At 34.6% G+C, this 21,887-nt stretch overlaps 1 protein-coding gene across 3 annotated transcripts in view; it reads right to left on the bottom strand.

Annotated features, from left to right (window-relative positions):
* The window catches only part of TSC22D2 (TSC22 domain family member 2), a 51,826-nt gene that overhangs the window by 6,573 nt on the left and 23,366 nt on the right, over positions 1-21,887 (bottom strand). The window contains exon 2 of one of the 3 annotated variants that reach the window (XR_004069854.3): positions 15,160-15,316. The exons of the other annotated variants lie outside the window; for them this stretch is intronic. The gene's annotated coding sequence lies outside the window, so the exon portion shown is untranslated. The remainder of the gene's footprint in view (positions 1-15,159; positions 15,317-21,887) is intronic. 3 annotated transcript variants of the gene reach the window in all.

The following is a 21,887-nucleotide window of genomic DNA, read 5'->3' as shown; positions in this document are numbered from 1 at the left end:
AAACTCTCTAGGCGATTCAGATAGAAACTAAAGTATGAGAACCACTGCTTTAGCCATATTTACGATGAAGATATCAATATGGTAGTCTTAAGCAAATAAGAGACTATTTTATTTCAAGATCCCAGAATATGGTTTAAAAATACTGTTTCAATGAGGGTATCAAGATGTTTTCTATTATGTTCAAAGTTATCATAGTGAGATTTGACTCTTTTAAAATGAGAAAGATCAACTGAAGCAGAATCAATAATTTCCTTCCTTCACCTAATGTTATAATACTATATACCTTGTTTTCTTTTTAATTATTACATTCAGCACATTATATTTTGATGGTTAACCAGTTTCCAAACTTAAGCTCCCTAAGAAAAGGCTTCCTGTCTTTACTTCCAGCACAAAGTATATATACCCGGTACCCTACAATGGTGGTAGTATAAATATTTCAGATTAGTGTGTATGTATAGATACATACTCAAACTGAAATAAGTCAATTTTAAATCAAGTGTTACAATTACTGCTACAGAAGCATGAGGGAAAAATGAGTTCAGAATTTTCTTTTTTAAATTATTATGGTAAACTGGAAATGCTAAATAAAGTCAAAAGATAGTTTTTAAAAATAAACTATTTAATATGAATCATTCTTAGAATAAAAATCAAACATTTATTAGCATTTACAGATGCATTAAAAATTGTGGATATGGAGAGAATTAACAGAAATATAGAGCTGTGGAAAGTAAGAAAGACCTACAAGAAAATATTTACTGGAATTGCTTCTCCAAAATAACTAAATGAGCTTGAATTCAGTGTTTAAAGCTAATTATACTTACACTCACAGAAAAAGTATAACTCAGAGTATCAATGCTACAGTAAGGCAGGTTGGCTTTCCATGCTGTTCATCTTTTAATTGATCCTAACTGGCTCTCCACCACAGCTTTTCCTCCTAGGTTTCCTTACTCTTACCATGAGATTACTTGCAACATTACTGAGAAAGCAAGAGGATGGATGAAGAATTTCCAACTTTGTCACAAGTTAGAATCACTAAAGAAAAAGGTAATCTAATTTAATCTCTCTCTTTTTTTTTTTTTTGAGACAGAGTTTCACTCTCGTTGCCCAGGCTGGGGTGAAATGGCGCGATCTCGGCTCACCGCAACCTCCTCCTCCCGGGTTCAAGCGAGTCTCCTGCCTCGGCCTCCTGAGTAGCTGGGATTACAGGTATGTGCCACCACGCCCAGCTAATTTTGTATTTTTAGTGGAGACGGGGTTTCTCTATGTTGGTCAGGCTGGTCTAGAACTCCCGACCTCAGATGATCTGCCTGCCTTCGCCTCCCAAAGTGCTGGGATTACAGGCGTGAGCCACCACGCCCGGCCTTGATCTCTATTTTTAAAAAACTATGATAAACCAACTTTTTTCTTTATCTGTAGTAATGTGGACAGAGACATGGTGACTACTTATTTAAAATAAAAAAATTCAGCCTGGGCAACATAGTGAGAACCCATGAAAGAAAAGAAAGAAAAGAGAAAAGAAAGCAAGCCCATGGTCCTAGTTACTCAGGAGGCTGTGTGGGAAGACTGCTTGAGCCCAGGAGCTCAGGGTTCATTACTGCACTCCAGCCTGGGTGACAGAGCCAGATCTGTCTCTAAAAAAAATAAGAGAACTACTTCTCTTTTTCAAAATGGACATATTTTGACTACTTTGTCTTTCCCTAGATATAAATGCTAATTAACAAATCAACAAGATAGAGGAAAAGAACACTTAATGATTGTCTACTTTAGGGCAGGCACACCTTTATCTTAATGAGTCCTTACAATAAGCCTGAGCAACATTCTCATTTTACAGTTGAGGAAAGTGAGGTTAAGTAACTTGCTCAAAGACACAATACTAGGAACAGGATTCAAACCTGGACCTAATGTCAAAACACATGTTATTTTCTTCCATAATAGTAAGACTGTGAAAAAATAATCTCTAATGACCTGAAATAAATCCAGAATTATGTATATTATTAAGAGTTCTTTAACTAAGTACCAAATGTTAAGTTGTGAAACCATAAGCATGGATCCAAAGATTAAACCATGCTCAGAATATGCCATTTATCTTATCTGGCAAATTCCTAGAAGAGGTTCAGCTCTGAGAATAAGGGAGGGAACCTCTTAGAAAAGGCACTTGCTTAGTGATCTTTTTATAGCTGATACAGTTTACCTAATTGCTAAGAACGAAAATGTTCTTCTGGTTTGTTAGAAAGCTGAAGATGCCTTAAAAATTTTATATATCTTTAATTAAAATACTGCAAAAAAATAAATAAATAAAATAAATGCCTTGCTTTACTCAGACTCCTCTAACTTTGCATTGAGTTACAATCACAACTATAAATGCACTACAGGAACTCTCCAAATTACACAATCAAATCTTTTGTAATACAAACTCCTTTAAGTTGGTAAATCTGGCATACTTCATGCTCACACCCCCTTGCCCAAACCAACTAAAACTGATTCTTCAGAAACTCACAAGTAGAAGGAAGCTATACCTTTCTTTGGGGGCAGTCCTAAGGAATCATACACTGTTTCCAGTAAATCATCTATAACTTTTATTCCACCCACTCCCATCTCCCAAAATAAGCACTGTAATAACATCATTACCACTAAAATGCATTAATTCTAACCTGGGTAACATTTTGCCTATTCTCTAACAAATGCATGTTTTATTTTTTTAGAAAGAAAATTAAGAAAATGCAAGTCACTGATTACAAAGGAATAAATCTAATGAATCTAAAGTTCAGCAAACTTGTGAGGTTAAATATAATTTTAAAAATCCACTCTTCTGTAAGAGGAGACTAAAAAATATTTACAGCTTAATTTAAGAACAAATAACAATTTTCCTTTCAAAAGGGCCTAAATAAATAAAATTCATATAGACAACCTCTGGCTGAATGCAAACCTCTATGGTTAAGAATAAAACTTGGGTGAAGTTAATAATAAATTAAACTAAGAACTCAAAATGTTATGTTATTCTAATTATTGACCATCAGTTCTACCAATGTAAAACAAATAATGTTTAATTTCATGATTTTAAAAAAACCCAAAATGCCCCATAGAGATTATTATTAGCAGTAACACAAAATAAGTTATTTTAAAGCTATTATTCATCCTGAGCAAGCAGGTAAAATTTCTACTTACAAAACTTAAGTGTTACTTTTTCTCAAGTAGCCAGTCCTGCAATGGTGTGATGAACGCCTTTACCAAGGAACTATTAAAAACTCAGTTAAATATTTATATAATGATTGATATTTATTGTCAGCATCTTCTACAAAAACCTTGTTCACCAATGCCCTCAGCATATTTTATATTTATCTTGTTAATTTTAGTCAAATGGCTAGCCAGTAAAGCGTAGATTAAAGAGCATGCAATCTATACGAAGTCCATCTTAGACCCCCTTTGTCTAGAGTCAGTCTTATCATCTGTACTAAGAACTTTAAATAAACACATTTAATTAGAATTTCTTTAATACTTTGGTGGGAAAGGACTATGTAACTGCATGTCTAATGTTTTTTTTAAAGTTAAAAAGTCTCTAATAAATTTTCCTAAAATCTGTTAAGACCAGATGCCCAATAGAAAAATGGGGAGAATTCACACTGAACATTAACAAGAAAGACATGAAAAAATACTCAACGTCTGAATCATAAAATAAAAATACAAATTAAAACTATAATGTAATACTATTTTCCAAAACAGATTTCTCTCCTTTTCTCTCTCTTCTCTCCCAACCTCCCCTTAATTATTCCCTCTCTGAGCCAGCAATCATTCACCTTGGAATTTATCCTCTAGATATTTTATATACATAGCAAATAATGTTAACAAGGCTACTCATTACAACACTGTTTATAACAGCAACGCTTCTGGTTAAATGAATCATGGCGTAGCTATCCATTCAATTAAATAGTATGCATCTATTAAAAAACCACAAAGATACTTTTCTAGTACTGAGATGGGAACAATGTATTCTGGAGATCTTTAAAAGTAAAGGTACAGATGTGTGCACAATACATTATAATTTACATTAAAGAAGATAATATACATTGATTTGCTTATATACACATAAAGAAGGATATACACACATTAAGAAAGTGGCTGTTTGGGAAGGCAGGCGGATGCAGGACAGAGAAAGAAGCAAGAGTACTTTTACTACATTTTGAAGAACAATGAAAAACATGTTCCAAAATGAAAATGACTCATGAAGGAGTTATCTTTTACAGTGTAAACTCCAGACATGAACAAATGGCAGACAGGAAAAGCAATGACAGAAAATAGGAAAGGGAGAAAGAAGGGAAGAGGTGCCAACTCTATTTTCTCTAGCAACTATTTCATTCTGCAAGATAAGGTACTATATTCAACAAACAAAACAATGATCGACATAAGTGATATTTGTGATTTGTAAAAATCCTGTTTCTTGGTTTAGAGTGAAGTATAACCATCTGAGAATGTGATGTAAATTATGTTTATAGCTCCCAGTACAGCGATTTCTGTTTATTCAAAGTAAATCTGGTAAGCAAATGGTAAAAATTTGTGGTAAAGATCTATAATACAAAAAGTCATGTAAACTTACACAATAAAAATGTTACATTAAAAATTTATCCCCTAATTTTATATATATATACAAGATTAAAATTAACATTATCTTCTTTTTCCAGATCTCTTTCACATTTCCAAGTTATGATATTTTGGGGGGATCATTTTAATATTTGGTAGTAAAATTCTGATAAAATTACTTTTTTCTTGTAGAGCCATTTTAAAGAAACTTCGTTTTAAAACCAGCTGAACTAAAAATCTATTAAAACATTCAAAATGGAAGAGATAAGAATTTAGTCTGGAGAAACTGAAGACTGATACAAAAGTAAAATTTGCACAGCAATTTCACTATTACAGTCCAAATATTCCAAACAAACTAAGTTTAATTAATATCCTATTTCAAGTTAATACTTAAATGTTATAATAATATGGAATTACATTTATTTAAGATACTTGACTTTGTGTGCTAGCTAGTTGTTGTTTTTATAGAGATGGGGTCTTGTGATGCCCAGGCTGGAGTGCAGTGGCATGATCATGGTTCACTGCAGCCTCAAACTCCTGGGCTCAAGAAATCCTCCTGCTTCAGTCGCAGTCACCCAAGCAGCTGGAACTACAGGTGTGCACCACCATTCCCAGCTGATTTTTAAAATTTGTTGTTTAGAAACAGGGCCTCACCCTGTTGCCCAGGTTGGTCTCTAACTCCTAGGCTAAAGCAATCCTCCCACCTCGGCCTCCTGAGTAGCTAGGATTACAGGAACCAGTCATCCTACGTAGCATTATTTCTTATTAGATGAAATCGTTATTTCTTAATAGACTAACAATAGGCAAAGTTTAACAGGTTGAAAAGATTATTTCCTTCCTCTGAGTAAGACCTAAGAAAGGACAGGAGAAAGGGGTATGAGGAGGGTGGCATTTTCCTTGATATTGAAGTACTTAACATTTAGAGCAGGCTCTCTTGAAAGAGATTTCATTTTACTGTTTACATAGCAGCAACTACCTAATCTGATGACAGCACATTATTGAGGAGTGAATAATACATACCAAGGGATGTAAGCCCAAATTAAAAACTCGACACTATAATACCTGCTACTTTAAATTATTTCTTGGTGACTGGAAAAATAGTGTAAGACTGACAGTTACCTAGAATTAGATGTACACTGGTACCTCAGAGGAAAGAAAGGGTGAGAGGGATTAGAACATATTTCAAGTTTCAATTGAAGCATACAGAATCTTGAGAGATCAGTGAGATGATAAGGGAAAGAGACTTATCTGTGACAAAGAAAATGCTAAGGATGCCTGGGGCTTTATTTTTGGAGCAACTAGGAGTTGGCTGGTGTATCACAGAAAGGTGGCTAGATTTGGGGGGGGGGATGAAGTGGGGTGGGGAGTAGGTGGTGCATATAAAGCACTGCAAATAAAGACAAGAAAAGAAATTTAAGTTTCACTTGGGACTACTGAATTTGGAGACATGGAAATGTAGAATCCTGTTGGAGAAATATAGAGAGAAGGCTGCTGGAAATAGGTATTGAGAACTCCAGAGTAATCTCTGGCCTAGAAGTCTAGATTTGAAAGTTGTAAGAATGCAGTAGGCGACTCAAACCCCCAAACCATAGGAGAAAACAAACTTGCATAAACAATGAAAAGACAAGTGGGGCCAAAACACTGGAGAACACTAACATGTAAAGAGTCATGGAAAAAGATGGGCTTGGGAAGAAACTATTCTTAGGAATGCTACTTATTCTTTTCATCTAATGGCCTCACATTTGCCTCCTCTTTCTCAAGCATTCAACATATTATTTCTTTTTATTAAAGTCATTCTTGTTTAGATGCCTTGTTTAAATATCTTCTCAATCCCATTTCTACAGTGAGGCCTGACTAAAGTAAAAATGAGACTATCCCCTTTGGTATATGTATATACCAAAAGCCAAATACCAGTGAAAAGCACATAATTTTTGCTCATCTTTTCATTTTGCCTATTTCTTTTCTTTATGCCTATTTCTTGAAAGTGCAGAAATGTTAGTTAAAATAGCTTTCTAGAAAAAGCATAATTCTATGAACAATATATTTGACAAAGTAAAATTATATTAGGCTAGTCACTAGGATTTCGTGACTAGAATTTGCTCCAAAGTTATTAACTAATTTTTCTTTGCTACCAAGTCTCCTTCCTAATCTGTCCCCCAAAGTCCAAGTACAGTAATAAATAAAGGCTGTCAAGGGACCGTTTCAAAATAGGGCTAAACTCAGAAGAATATCATGGGGTTTTTAAAGAGACAGTTGCTTGATTCTGATTTAGACTAAAGGGAGAGCACAAGCATGGCCATCATTCCTTAATGAAATGAACAGAATATATCATATTGGGGGTGGGGGGAAAGCCTAGTCTTTATTTTTAATAAATCAATGAATGTTTTCCATTTGGAATGTTTTTTAAAATTATAGTGGCTTGGGTTTGAGCAAAGAATTACATCTTTCTTTTTAAAAATGTTTTGACTTGTTTGTAAAGACAGATCTCACTCTGTTGCCCATGCTGGTTTCAAACTCCTGAGCTCAAGTGATCCTCCTGCCTTGGCCTCCCAAAATGTTGGGATTATAGGCACGTGCCACTGTACCCAGCCAAGGATTACATTTTTCACTTTCAACAAATATAAAGGCATATAAAGGCAACACTCTAAATACAGGCCCTGAAGAATTAAAGTCGTCTACGTTTCAGTTTACTATCTCTTGTCTAAAGTATTTTTTCTTCTCTACTTCATTCTGGGGTCAGACATTCTGAGGGGTAAGACAGTTTCTCACTCAGCAGTTGTCTAAGCAAAAAGTTGAATTCACACAGAATAATAAAATGGCTTAAAAGCACAGACTTTAGAATCAGACTAGCTAATTTTTTTTTTTTTTTTTTGAGATGGAGTCTCGATCTGTTGCCCAGGCTGGAGTGCAGTGGCACGATCTCAGCTCACCACAACCTCCACCTCCCAAGTTCAAGCGATTCTCCTGCCTCAGCCTCCCGAGTAGCTGGGATACAGGTGTGCACCACCATGCCCAGCTAATTTTTGTATTTTTAGTAGAAATGGGGTTTCACTGTGTTGGCCAGGCTGGTCTCGAACTCCTGACCTCGTCATCCGCCTGTCTCGGCCTCCCAAAGTGCTGGAATTACAGGCGTGAGGCTAACTGACTTTTAATCCAAACTCCAACCACTTACTAGTGGGGTGATCCTAACAAGTTAACATACTGAAACTAGTTTCCTCAACTATAAAATGGGATACAGTTGTACATATCTTAAAGGACGGCTATAAGGATTATGTGAGACTGTTTACAACAGTACACACAACAACCCAATTAGTTCCTTTTATCATTTGGATCAATTTGGACTTTCACACTTTATAAGGTCTACTTTCCCAGTGTATCTTGGGAAAATTATATAAGAGTTAATCTCCCAAGGCAGTGAAACATGAATAAAAATCAATTATGATTAGTATTAAGAAACAGGTTTTATATTTATGTTTCACCCAAAATAAAATCCTAGTTATTCCTTGATTTTTTGTATTCAATTAAATGTTAAAGATTTAATGCAGCCACAAAATATGTTAATAAAAATTGTTTGACTTGAGATTTACATTTATAAGGCTTATTATTATTATTATTATTATTATTGAGACAGAGTCTTGCTCTTGTCACCCAGGCTGGAGTGCAATGGCGCGATCTCTGCTCAGTGCAACCTCCGCCTCCTGGGTTCAAGTGATTCTCCTGTACAAGGCGTATTAATCACAGGATTCCCGTGGATTGGACATTAATAACATTCTTACGGATCTTCTTTGGGATCTCAATGTTTCATTATTTAGAGTAAAATAATCTTAACTTACTGTGGGAAATTTTTCCAAAGCCCACTGAAATATAACTAATTTAATTCAAATAAAAATTTCCAAAAAGAATATTTAAAAATATCCCAGGTCTTCCTTTAGTAGTGTTATATGAAAATTCAACAATAAATATTACTAAAAGCAAATAAGAAAAGTGGTATAAAGTGTTGTTTGCTTTTAAACAAATTATTACCCTAGCTGAGAATCACTGCTTTAGAATTACCTTATTCAAAGGGATTCTGACATAAAGTAAAAAATAGCACTACTATAAACTCTAAAGGGTCATTAGGTTTTTTTCACTCAAGCAAAACTGCACTCAAGTCGGCACATTTTCAGAGACAAAAAGTTTAACATCTAAGTTTTTATCATTTCAGTCTAGATTCATGTCCTTGAATTCTTTTAGGTAATAATTCTAATAATTTAGACATGGTGAATGACAGAATTTTACAATAGTTTGTGTGAAATCTTTTATGATGAATTCTACACTTACATCATGACCTGAAATTTGTTAAATCGATTTAGATTCCAGAGATAAGACTGTCACTTGAGATGGAATGCTCCACCTACATTTTCCTTAGCCTTCTTCCTTTCTTGCCAACAGGCTCCACTTCTCTGATTCATCCATAATTTTTTTGTCTTTATCAAATGTTCCTTTCTCTTGAATTAAACCTTAAAAGCAGAAACTGTCCATCTCCAGGGTCTACTTATTACAACACTACTCTGCTTATAATTGATAGTAAACATATTACTTGAAGAAAAAGACAATACAACTTACAATATATTATCTAATTATATTTTATAAGTTTGGTATAAACAGATGTTATATTGAGCTCATCATGCCAGGACAAAGATCTAAGAAATTAACCAACTATTTAAACTATTAGAAACTAATTAAGGGTATCGCTGGAACACAGTAAAATATGGGCAGACCTCGAGAATTTTTTTCTCCCCAATAAAGGTAGGTTTTTGATGTTCCTTGCATCTGGTTGTTACCTACTGAGAAAGAAGGAAAGTGCGCCAGTTTCTATGTAATATAGGCAACCGATGTAAATAGAAAAACGGGTTCAAGTTTGAGTAACAGAAAAGGGTAAGCTCTATGAATTTCCAGGTTACTGCTGCCATGGCCAGTGAAACTTGGTAACTCCATATACTGATCATGGTGATGACTAAATCATAGAAGACTTCATGGATAATAAAGTGGATGTTAAAAACTTAATGATCTTAAGATAAAAACCTTGACAGAGACTTTTTTACATTAGAATCATGGATTTAAGGAGAAACCATTTGCAAATCTGGTGAAAAGCTTGATTGTATAATCATGCCTCATAAGTATCTACGCATTCTCTTAGCTGACTAATCTCACTCTCTATTGAATCAAAATTAAGTCTAAAGGGTGAATTAAAAATCCTAAATGCTTTTGGTCAGATAAAAAAGACAATTCAAACTACCATGCCTTTAAGCTTGACTCATGAATAAGTGCAAGTTCTATGTAAACTAGATCCAGGAGTCTGAAGTCATTCACATTTATTTCACTCTTTTTACATTGAGGATCAGGTCACATATAAAAGTTTCCCATGAAGTCCTTGTATCATCACTAGAATCAATAAGTAGAGAAACGTCCTTGTGATCTCTAAGTTATTAAGCAATGTCTCCTTATCCATTTTTGAAAAAGAACTTTATGACTATGTACTAAAACCAGTGACTTACGGCCATGAACTGGAAACCACATTCTTGATTATAGCAGCTATGAAAATACAGAAATACCTAGAGGATGTACCCAGTTCAATGTCTCCACAGACTTTTTAGTGCTGCTTATATATATATGCTTTAAGTGATGGCAATCATCTGATTTTTCTGCTTCACATTTTAAGATTCCCTGTTTTACAGAAAGGGTTTATGAGAGGTTTATAAATACAAAAAGAGACCAGGATGCAAAAGTAAGACATCACTGGAGGTATTCAGAGGCTAGATGACAACTTGAACACTGTAGACATGATCCAAGTATAGGACAGGTGGTTAGAATAAATGGCCATTAAATTCCCTTCTAACTCAGTTTTATAATTCAAAACTCAGAAGATAAATTCTGAGAGGTGATATTAAATAAAAGGACATTGGTTCTGGAGTTATACCCAGGTTTGAATCCCATCTCTCACCTTATTTTATAACACATAGTCTTGCTGTCTTCCAGGTTGGAATGCAATGGTGCCATCATAGCTCTCTGCTGCCTTAAACTCCTGGGCTCAAGTGATCCTTCTGCCTCAGTGGGATTACAGGCATGTGCCATCATGTCTAGCTAATTTTTCTTTTTTGCAGGTCAGAGACAGGGTTACTCAAGCTGCTCCTAAACTCCTGGCCTGAAGCAATCCTCCTGCCTTGGACTCTCAAAGTGCTGGGATTACAGGCTTGAGCCACTGCACCAAAACTGAGATACGACTTTAGACAAGCTAATATTTAGCCTCCCCAAAGGACAATAATAGGACCGGGTACTGAGATTCAGTGAGATAATGCATTAGTATCTGGCACATGGTAAACACTTACTATGTTACCTAATAACTTGCCGTAATAATTTATAGTGGTCAAAATCTAAATGTCATGAAATACACAAGAAACACTGACTTAGGAGTTAGGTAATGTGGTTTCTACATTTGAGTCTTGTCTCTAATTGTATACAATAATCTCTAACATTATTTTCAGACACCAAATTTTGTGATGCCACATTCCAAAGGGGTTGTAACGAACTTAAACATTTCTCAGACCCTGGGGATACAACGTCAAATAAACATAATTCCAGAGTTTGTGAGTTTACAATTAGTGCAGGAGATATATAAGATGTTAAGTGTGATAAGTGCTAAGACAGAGCAAGATTTTAGAGGGTGTTCTGGGGGCACATAAACTCTTGGATCAGGAAAGAATTAGTAGAGGAAGTGCCACAGTTGGGTGGAGAAAAAAAAGATAGGTACAAAAAAATGTTCCAAGTAAAAAGAACAGTAGGTGCAGTTGGCCACATTAGAAAACTCAAACGACAAGGACTAGTCAGAAGGTTGTTGCATTTTCACATAAGAAAGGATAGTACACTGAATGAGGACAAGAGATGGATAGGCTGGCAAAACACTCAGGAGGCAGATATGGCAGTACTTTGTGATTAACCGGCTATGAGAGATCAGGTAAGTTTGAATGTAAGGAGAGATGCCTAGGCTGGAAGTAATGGGTTTGAGCACCTTAGAGCATACAGGTGACTTCCTATAGCATAAAGATGATATGTGCATGGAAGCCATCTATAAGCTCTTACCACGATGAAGAATGTAAGAAGACAGCATTCTGATGACTCCATTTATTGACTGATTGATTGATTGAGACTGAGTCTCACTCTGTTGCCCAGGCTGGAGTGGAGTGGTGCGATCATGGCTCACTGCAGCCTTGACCTCTCAGGCCCAAGCAATCCTTCCACCTCAGCCTCCCAAGTAGCTGAGACCACAGGTGTGCACCACCACGCCCAGCAAATTATTTATGTAGAGACGGGGTCTCCCTATGTTGTCCAGGCTGGTCTTGAACTCCTGGGCTCAAGTCATCTGCCCACCTCAGCCTCCTAAAGTGCTGGGATTATAGACATGAGCCACCATGCCTGGCTTCCAATAATATTTAAAAGAGCAGACAGAAGGGAAAGCCTGCCAAATGGTCTGAGAAGCAACAACCAGCAAGGTAGAAGGAAAAACAGGAGGGAATGCTATCACAGATGTCAAAATATCAAATATCAGTTCAAAATTAAAAACGTATCACATATCAGTATTAGCTTTAGTTTTAACTACACAGTTTAAAAACTATTGAAAATCTATTTATCTACCATGATTGCAACTATTAATATATATGTATTCCAAGTCTGGGAATATGCAAACACTAAGATGGTAATTGTGTTAAAAACTTGGATTAAGTATGATTATTCTTATTCTATTTTCCAAACTTCCCAGTTTGAATTTTGAAAAGGCAAACATATTACTACTACAGAAGTTGGGGTACAAATGTATTTTATATGTTTATATGTATTTTATATATATTTTATATATATATATAAAAGACTTTTAGAATTCTCATATTCTGATGACCTATCAAGTTGTTTGTGCATTTTTAATTCTGGTGCTAAAGAAACAGTTTATACTAGCTCTGAAGACTATTTCAACATCACTCAGGAGCAAACAAATTCTTATGGTTTTAAGCAGTACTATTATTGTAGATTCAACCTTTTATTATTAATACTTAAAAACAGGGAAAAGGTTATAAGATGTGGAGCTCATTGGAGAGTAAAATTAAACCAACAAAAAGGATATGACAAAGTACAAAGGAAAACAAAACCAAAAAACCTCATGTATCCCAAAAAATTAATTTTGCCTGATAATTGCTTTAAAGGTGGGCAAAAAAGGAGGTTTCTCAGTAGAATTATTCGCAACTAAAGGCAAATGGAAAACTCTCACATAGCATTTAATAAGGGTTTTACATGCAATATATCCCACTATCCCAAGAAATATCTGCAGTTCAAAGCTGCTTTTTAAATTAATGCTTCCTAGTGTTTGCTGTTTATAAATCCTAAATATTAAAGGGTGAGTTCCTTAATAATACTATTCTAATAAGTACTAAGACTTTTCTAAAAAAAATACACATATATTTGCTTATATTCATAAGTATTAAACCTGAAAAAGAATTTATTTTTTAATGCAATTAATACTTAACTTTTAGATAGTAAGCAACCTCCAACATTTATTTTTTGGCAAATACTTTAAAAGATAGTTTTGTAATGGAGGATGACCCATTGCTACTTAAGTTCAAGATAAATCAAATTTATGAATTCACATCTTCATACAACGTAAAATTCTCCTTTATCTTATCCTTCAAATTTTCAGAGCATACCAGCATACTGATACCCAGGTTCCAGTCAGTAATAAGATTTGAATTCTAGCTCCACCACTCAATGGCTATGCGACTTGAGCAAGTTACTTAACTTCCCTAAGCTTTCAATTTTCTTCTCTGTAAACTGAGGATATTGATAATATCTATTAATATATGACTTTGTGAAAATTAAATGAGATAATGTGCCAAAAATATTCAGCACAGTGCCTGACACTCAATAGCCAAAACACGACTACTCTGCAGAAAAATCCAATTGACCTTTGAGCACAGAGACTGACAGTACGAAATTCCTAAACTAAATGTGGCTTGGCTCTGATTTGTCCCATCAGTCTAATGGGCATTTATAGTAACCCAGCATTGAATAAACATCAGTAGAAGTCATATGACCAATGTTCTCATTAGAAATTTCTTTCACGACTCATACTTAGGTGTCTAACAAGGATTGTCCTTTTGACACAAAACATTCACTAGCAATGTTTCTTAACTGTTTTTGACAGATGAAAATTTGACAAATGCTCTGAAAAAAAAATCTGACAAATGCTCTGAACCTTTCACAGAAAAGTGAACATAAAAAAATTCTACCCAAAATCTCACATGGTTCATGATCTCCTGAACCCCAGCCACTGACTACTACATATGGATATCCTATACTAGAGAAATTAGAAGTTATTTTCCTGATTATCAAAGTTATGTAGATTATAGAAAATAAAGAAAATAGAAAAGTATATGGAATAAGAGATAACTTAATTAGTTTGTTGTATTTCCTTCCAGACTACTATTGATTGCAATTACTGGCTTAAGGGACTTAAGCTTACAGAATGTAATGAAGTCATGGAATACTATATCAGAAACAATTTAGAATATTATTCAAAAGGCAGAATGGGCAAAGGATAAAATAACATATCTCTGGTTAAGGATAAAGTTGGAATATATATAGTGGCCTGTTTAGCTGATATCAACCCATACCTTCTGGCTTTTTTTGGAAAATAAATAATTTCAAATAATTCTTGACTGACATGCAGGATATGCATACCACACTTTAATGAAAATATGAATTCTACAATTATATCACCTTGGACAAATAATCCAGACTCCTTTTCTTCATCTGCAAAATACTATAATCTTGAGATTAAAAGGTATAAGGTCTTATCCTGAGCTAAACTCTATCCTTCCAATGGTCCCCCTACAAAATACAGCTGTGTAAAACAAAGCAAAATAAGAAACTGCACAAAACAAAGTAGTTTTTTTCTAAGCAGAATACAATACTGAGAGAAAATTAACTTTCGGGGAATATAAAAAATGTGCAATGATGTCTAATATATCATTTTCATATGATATTGGCATCTTAGGTATTCTCAATGTAAGAATTGAAAAAATTTTCTTGGCTTTATTTTAGACATTTAGAGGAAACATGTCTTTTATTAAGAAATAAAATCCCCAAAGCAATAAAATTAAGCTGTATGTTATTAAGAAAATGGATTTTTTTTTAAAGAAAAGATGAATATATTATTTCTCAAATATCTCCTGGTATAACACCTAAAAAGTATTTGGGTTCTTCACTATATTGTAGGCATCTACAGCAGATGCAATAGCAATATTTTAATAATCTTACTATAATACAGGATTTCACTTTCTTTTTTTAAACTGATGTATTTACTAAACACCACTGCAAAGATACGGCCTTCAGCCTCAAGAGAGTTCGAAAGGCTTACATACTCCAAGTATTTAAAATTCCAAGTTTTAACTTATATTTAATACTATACTCTTACACAATGTGCTCATTTTCTTCATAAATATTCATCTCAATACAATAACATCAGGTATAATACATAAAATCTAAGCCATTAAGTCTTACCAATTTATGACCTGATGACACTCTTGTGGACAACATTCAGTCCTTAGAAGCTAGAATAACCCTCCAACCATGTGAGGGCATCACAACTTTTAAACTTTCGGCTTTCGATCATTATTATGTCACATTCCTCCTCCGATGCTGAATTCTAAAAAAAATTCTAGCAAAGAGTTTAAGTAAATAAATGTTTTAATCAAATAGCCTTTAAAAATCTTTTATAGCAAAATTTTATGTTTTACCATGATTATACAACTGATATTTTGTACTTTAAAAAATGAAAATAAATTTAATATTTGATCTGGAAAATTCAAACTTCAAATTTCAACATGGATTTTCAGGCCATCAGGATACTTGTTAGTAAAGAGTAAAGTAGAAATGGAACCAATTAAAGGTTTAAGATCATGATCCAGAAATTATGATTTAACACCATAACCTGATACAGACAGCTTTGTAGTCCTGTAGAAAGGCATTTGAGTTATATTGTTTGGTCCACATCCATGTATATGAGTTTATTTTATTTTATTTATTTATTTATTTATTTTGAGACGGAGTCCCGCTCTGCCGCCCAGGCTGGAGTGCAGTGGCGCGATCTCAGCTCACTACAACCTCCACCTCCTGGGTTCAAGCAGTTCTCCTGCCTCAGCCTCCCGAGTAGGTGGGATTACAGGCACGTGCCACCACGCCTGGCTAATTTTTTTTTTGTGTGTGTTTTTAGTAGAGACGGGGTTTCACTGTGTTAGCCAGGATGGTCTCGATCTCTGACCTCGTGATCTGCCTACCTTGGCCTGGGATTACAGGCATGAGCCACCATGCCTGGCTGAGTTTCTAGACTTATAGCATGGGTGGCTGGATCAGTAACAATCCATACCGATCATTTAAGTGCTTAAGACAGAATTCCATTTCTATATCTAAATCTTCATCTGTCTCTACTACCCCCGATTTTGAAAATAGACAACATAATGGCAAGAATTAAATTTTATTATGTGCTTTATGTAACCGAATAACAATGTAAACTATGCAGCGGTGGTCCCTATTGCTCACCTGTATATGGGCACGGAAGAAAACTGGAGGTAGGAAGATTTAATAATGGCAAAAATCACTTCATTAAAAATATCCTGTTAAATTTATTAAATTTTACCAGAAAGCTTTCAATTGGGAATCTATGTTAATCACTGAATAATATCATTAATAACATTTTCTGCCTGATAAGAATGTACATTTATATTTTTAGTTGCCAGTAACCCATAGAAAAGGAAACCCATAGATTTGTTTTGCCTAAATTTGCATAGTTTTGCCTAAATTAATCCCCTGAATAAAACACTATAAAGGGGCAGAAGGGATGGGGGAAAGAAAAGGGCCCTTACTGAGGATGATCAATACGCATAAAGCTATAGAAAACTGAAAGACAGCATTGTAAAGGAAACTCTGCAGCTATCTCAAAAGATACTTGACCCAAAAGTACAGGTTGGGTCATGCTGTTACAGATTTTAACTTTCAGTGGAACTTTTCTATTACACATGGTCACTTAAGTCTCTCACGTAGTCTGAAAAACTATTAGAATTTTTCCAGTATAATCTTTCCAAATGTAATCTCACAACACATTTGACTTCAATATAAATCATACAACTTTATTTTGTCTTCTGTGAAAGCACAGCTTTATAATGTAATCACCTGGTGAAGGCAAAAATCCATATTTATGAGGATAAGTGGTCGTTTAAAGTTGTGGTCATTTCATTAATGTATTACCAAATGTTTTAAGAAAGTTTTAATAAAATTCTTATCTCCTATCAACCAAAATACTGTAATTTTGTAAATCTTTTGAAGATTTACTTTTTATAGGACAAATATACAGTCATATTTAGTAAAGTAAATACTTCCTGAAATACTTATCTATAATGCTGGTAAATCTGCTTGTCTGCAAGGCTTTAATTTAAGGTCATTTAAAGGGCCGACTGCTTGACCCTTTGTTAAAGGGCCTGCCAACAAAAAAGCCTTGTTATGGTAAATGCTTGGAAAGTCTTTTTGGAAGATACAATTAAACCAGTCATATGAAGCAGTTATTTTACTACGAAACTTACAAAAAAATATTTTAAGGGTGTATACATTACACAAATATATGGTTAAATCAGGACTTTAGAGCTGTATACGTTTTAAAAGATACAAAAGTTATATATCAAAATTTTCCTAAGCATATATTTTCAAAATTAGTTGTTACCAAGTACAGGGTCATATTTCAAGAGTTTAAGTCATTAAATTCCAACATGTAGGACATCCTTATTAACAACCTGAAATGAAATTGGGTAACTAAAGTAGTTACAGATGAACAGCGTTCAGATTAACCAGCTACCCTTCAAAATTTAAAATCAGAATTCTTCCTAAAAATGAATATTTAATGAGAAAACTGTACTAATATTATCAATCATAATCTTGAATCTCTGGCAAGACTGCTACCAAAACCAAATCCCAAATATTCCCTACAGTTATTTATCATTTCCTTTTGTGAGAAGGTGAAACTATATTAAAATAAAAAAACAGTGAAAGGGGAAGAAGGTAGATGATTTATAATTTCCAAGTAATTACCTGAAAATTGATATGCTAAATCAAACAGGTCTAAAAGAGTTCCTAAACGAACTTGGTTTTTTAATGAATGTGCTTATCTTAGTTTGATAGAAAATTTTGTTTTCAGGTTTAAACCACATTTCCTTAAAAGATTCTGAAAATTCTATAAGACTACCCATTAATATAGCCAGATTTTCAACCTGCTGTTCAAAAAAGTTCACTACATTGTTTGGAGAAATCCTAGCCATGATAAACCAATCCTTGGTCAGAAATACTTATTTTTAAATGGAGAAAGGGGGGAAACAGGGCAACCCTTTATGTCCTCCAATAAATTACAGAGTCATTCCATAGGTTATATATATTGAAAAAATAAGCTTTAAAATATCAAAGATAAATTTACTTTAAAAATTAGTACAAATGTACCTAAATAAAATAAAACTGCTAGGAAGACAGTATGTTCCAAAAAATTAACATATAAAAAGGCCGGATGCAGTGGCTCACGCCTGTAATCACAGCACTTTGGGATCCCACAGAGGTGGTGGATCACCTGAGGCCAGGAGTTCAAGAACAGCCTGACCAACATGGAGAAACCCCATCTCTACTAAAAAATACAAAAATTAGGCAGGCATGGTGGTGGGCGCCCGTAATCCCAGCTACCTGGGAGGCTGAGGTAGGAAAATCGCTTGAACCCGGGAGGCAGAGGTTGCAGTGAGCCGAGATCGTGCTATTGCACTCCAGCTTGGGTGACAGAGCAAGACTCCATCTCAAAATAAATAAATAAATTAAAAGACACATATAAAAAGACACATAACACACAATGACAAGAAACTTCATATATCTGTGGTTGAGCCAAGATATAATTTAAGACACAATTAGCTATGCCAGAAACTAAATATATATAAATATATGTATACATATATAAGCATATGTACATATATACACATACATATATAAGCATAAGTACATGTATATACACATATATAAAGTGTTTGGTATGTTATGCATTATAGCAAATGCACCTATTGGTAGAAGAAACACCAAATACACAGCTTAAAGAATTTCATTAAGACACCTTTGAAAAACAGCTCTAAGAAGACAGGCTATTGGTATTTTTAACATGTTTACTCTCAAATGATTTATACACTTGATCCTTTCAAAGGAGTAGAAACAGCTTAGAAAGAAGGCAAAGGAAAAAGATATTGAAATTAAAGGTAGAGCTCCCTCTAAAAACGGAAAATCAAAGGAAGTGGAAGCCAGTTACATAATACTCAGATATATGTATAATAAGGAACTGCATGCTTTGTTAACAGAAAGCTGAATATTTGGGTTGGACACAGTGGCTCACATGTGTAATCCCAGAACTTTGAGAGGTCAGGGCAGGGTGGATCACTTGAAGCCAGGAGTTTGAGACCAGCCTGGCCAGCGTGCTGAAACCCCGTCTTTATGAAAAATACAAAAATTAGCAGGGCGTGGTGGTGGTGCCTGTAATCCCAGCTACTCAGGAGGCAAGAGAATCACTTAAACCTAGAAGGCAGAGGTTGCAGTGAGCCAACATTGTGCCACTGCATTCCAGCCTGGGTGACACAGCAAGACTCTGTCCCCCCACCAAAAAAAAAAAAAAAAAAAAACCCTCCTATTTTTTGACTCTGAGCTTAATAATAGCTAACATAAAAGAAATGGAACATTTATTTATATATTTATTTGAGACAGAGTCTCGCTCTGTGGCCCTGGAGTGCAGTGGTGCAATCTCGGCTCCCTGCAACCTCTATCTCGTGGGTTCAAGCAATTCTTGTGCCTCAGCCTCCCAAGTAGCTGGGATTACAGGCATGCACCATCACACCCGGCTAATTTTTGTGTTTTTTGTAGAGATGAGGTTTTGCCATGTTGCCCAGGCTGGACTCAAACTCCTGAGCTCAAGCAATCTGTCCACCTTGGCCTTCCAAAGTGCTGGGATTACAGGCATGAGCCACTGTGCTCGGGAGAAATAGAACTTGTAAAGACACCATAATATACTACGCTTTTTGAAGAGTTGATATCTCTTATTTCTTGAAACAAAAGTAGTTATGACTACTCTAGAAAAATACATTTAGCAACATTTTCTGGACTAAGTACTATCCAAAATAAAAACAGCTACTGCAAATAAACGCAGAAATTTTCTGAAGACCAATGGTTAGCATCACTGTAAACAGGAGTGTTATCAGCCAGACACTGCAACTCTTTTCCCTCCTTGTTCCCCTTCCAATACTGTGTAGGACTAGGGAAAATATACCTTCTTTATCACCAGGCAGATATGTAGAAAGATGTTTCTGTCTTCTACGACAAAGGTTACATATACTCTGAACATCTTGCTATTGGTAGAAAATACGTAGCTACTATGGATACCACCATTAGCATTGATACTGAAATTACAAATAAAATTCTCAATATGTGGCCACATAAATAGCTGGGGACACTGACAGCCATGCTGTCTGCATACATACTTTAACTTAGTGAAGACACCACTATTTTTGGGCCAAATATCACACAATTGAAAAGTGAAAAATACAATAGCACCTTCCAAATCTTTTAGTATTTATAACCAACAATCTTCAAACTTTGAAACAACTGGGAGATAAACTGGCATAAAAATGTTACTTCTTGAGGATATTTACTAATGGATAAACATTCTAAATTATCACTTATTTAAATTTATTTCTGTCAAATATGAAAAATACTTTAGAAGTAGCCAACTAAAGTTTAAACACAGGAGCTAATTTGTGGTAAGCTAAGGCATTTAAAAGCTCTGTATCAATCACAAAAATTTAATATATTCCCTGATTTGAGTAACTTGGAATATTACTATCAGCATGTTTATGCACACAAACAAAAAGAATGTCAGGCTAGAATAGTCAGTCATCTCTTTCTTCTACCTCTACCTACCACCCCAAATCTTAATAAAAATAAAAAACTAAAATAATTCCATTAATATTTCTTTCTTCCCAAAAGGTTGCCCAACTGCGGATTTAAATACAACTGAAGAGGTGTGAATTTAAAATTTTAAATTGCTGAGGACTAGAATGGAAAACCAACAACAATGACGAAACCCTAAAAGATGTTCTATGTTTATCCTGGTTCAACAATTCCAGGTTCCTTAAATTTCTTTCTTGTCTGAACAAGTTCAGTTATTTATTTATTTATTTATTTTAAAAAAAGCTCTTCAATAGAATTTTAGATTCGGTAGAAAAAAATACATCGAATTTGGCGAATTAGTTCACATGTACAAACATACATACACTTTTCTGTTCTATTCAAAGCCTTGGTTTACCTAAAATCTATTTGGTGAAAAGAAAAAAAAAGGATTGAATAAATGAATAAATAAATAAGTAATAAAGAGACCTTACCAGCTATTCCCACCTTTTTCAAAACTGTTTCTAAAATTTCACCTGAAAATAATTATCAAAACATCTCAAAATAGGCTGGGGTGACTTAGGTTTAGAAATTTATTAAATAACATTAAATTTACTAAAGAGGAAGGTGGTAAACATATGAGCGGAAAGCATATATAATGGTTGGTGAGCAGTTAAGAAATAATTTCTCTTTGCCAATTCTGAAACCTGGTAATGTGTCGAAAATAGATGTCAGAATGTTTAGTGTCCCACTTCAGCTAGCCATAGAGAAGCTAAGAGAAGAGATGTTTAGGGTCCAGTGAAACACCACTTCGAATAATGAGATTTAGATTTGTGGTTAAAAATCTCACAGCAGACAAGCCACCTAACACAACTACCAGAATAAAACTAAGAGGATACAACAGTATATACAGGATAGCAATACATAATTTGCAAACCCAAGTGGTGATGTAAAATGTCTTCAAATTACACTATTTTTTCCAACTCAAAATAATTAAAAGCCCAATTTAATACATACATATAAAAATCACAGTACAGAAAGGGAAGTACATGAATATACCTCAATTTCTATTCTAAGGGACACATTAATATCCAAATGTTCTCCTACTCTTGCCACCCACCACCCAACTCTGAGCAATAAAAGACCTCCCCTTATAAAACCTCACCAATTCTAGTAGTCGTTTCAGCTGGATTTTAGGCAGTACTCCCTTGCCTTTCAAATACTACCAATAGTACAAACTAGCTAAGCAAGTACATTTTTTTCTAGTATTTTATCCAAAAACATTA

The sequence above is a fragment of the Gorilla gorilla genome, chromosome 2 (genome assembly GCF_029281585.2).
Source record: "Gorilla gorilla gorilla isolate KB3781 chromosome 2, NHGRI_mGorGor1-v2.1_pri, whole genome shotgun sequence".
In the NCBI taxonomy this organism is placed as follows: Eukaryota; Metazoa; Chordata; class Mammalia; order Primates; family Hominidae; genus Gorilla; species Gorilla gorilla.
The sequence above is the reverse complement of the archived record's forward strand: the minus strand, read 5'-3'. Positions and strand labels throughout refer to the sequence as shown.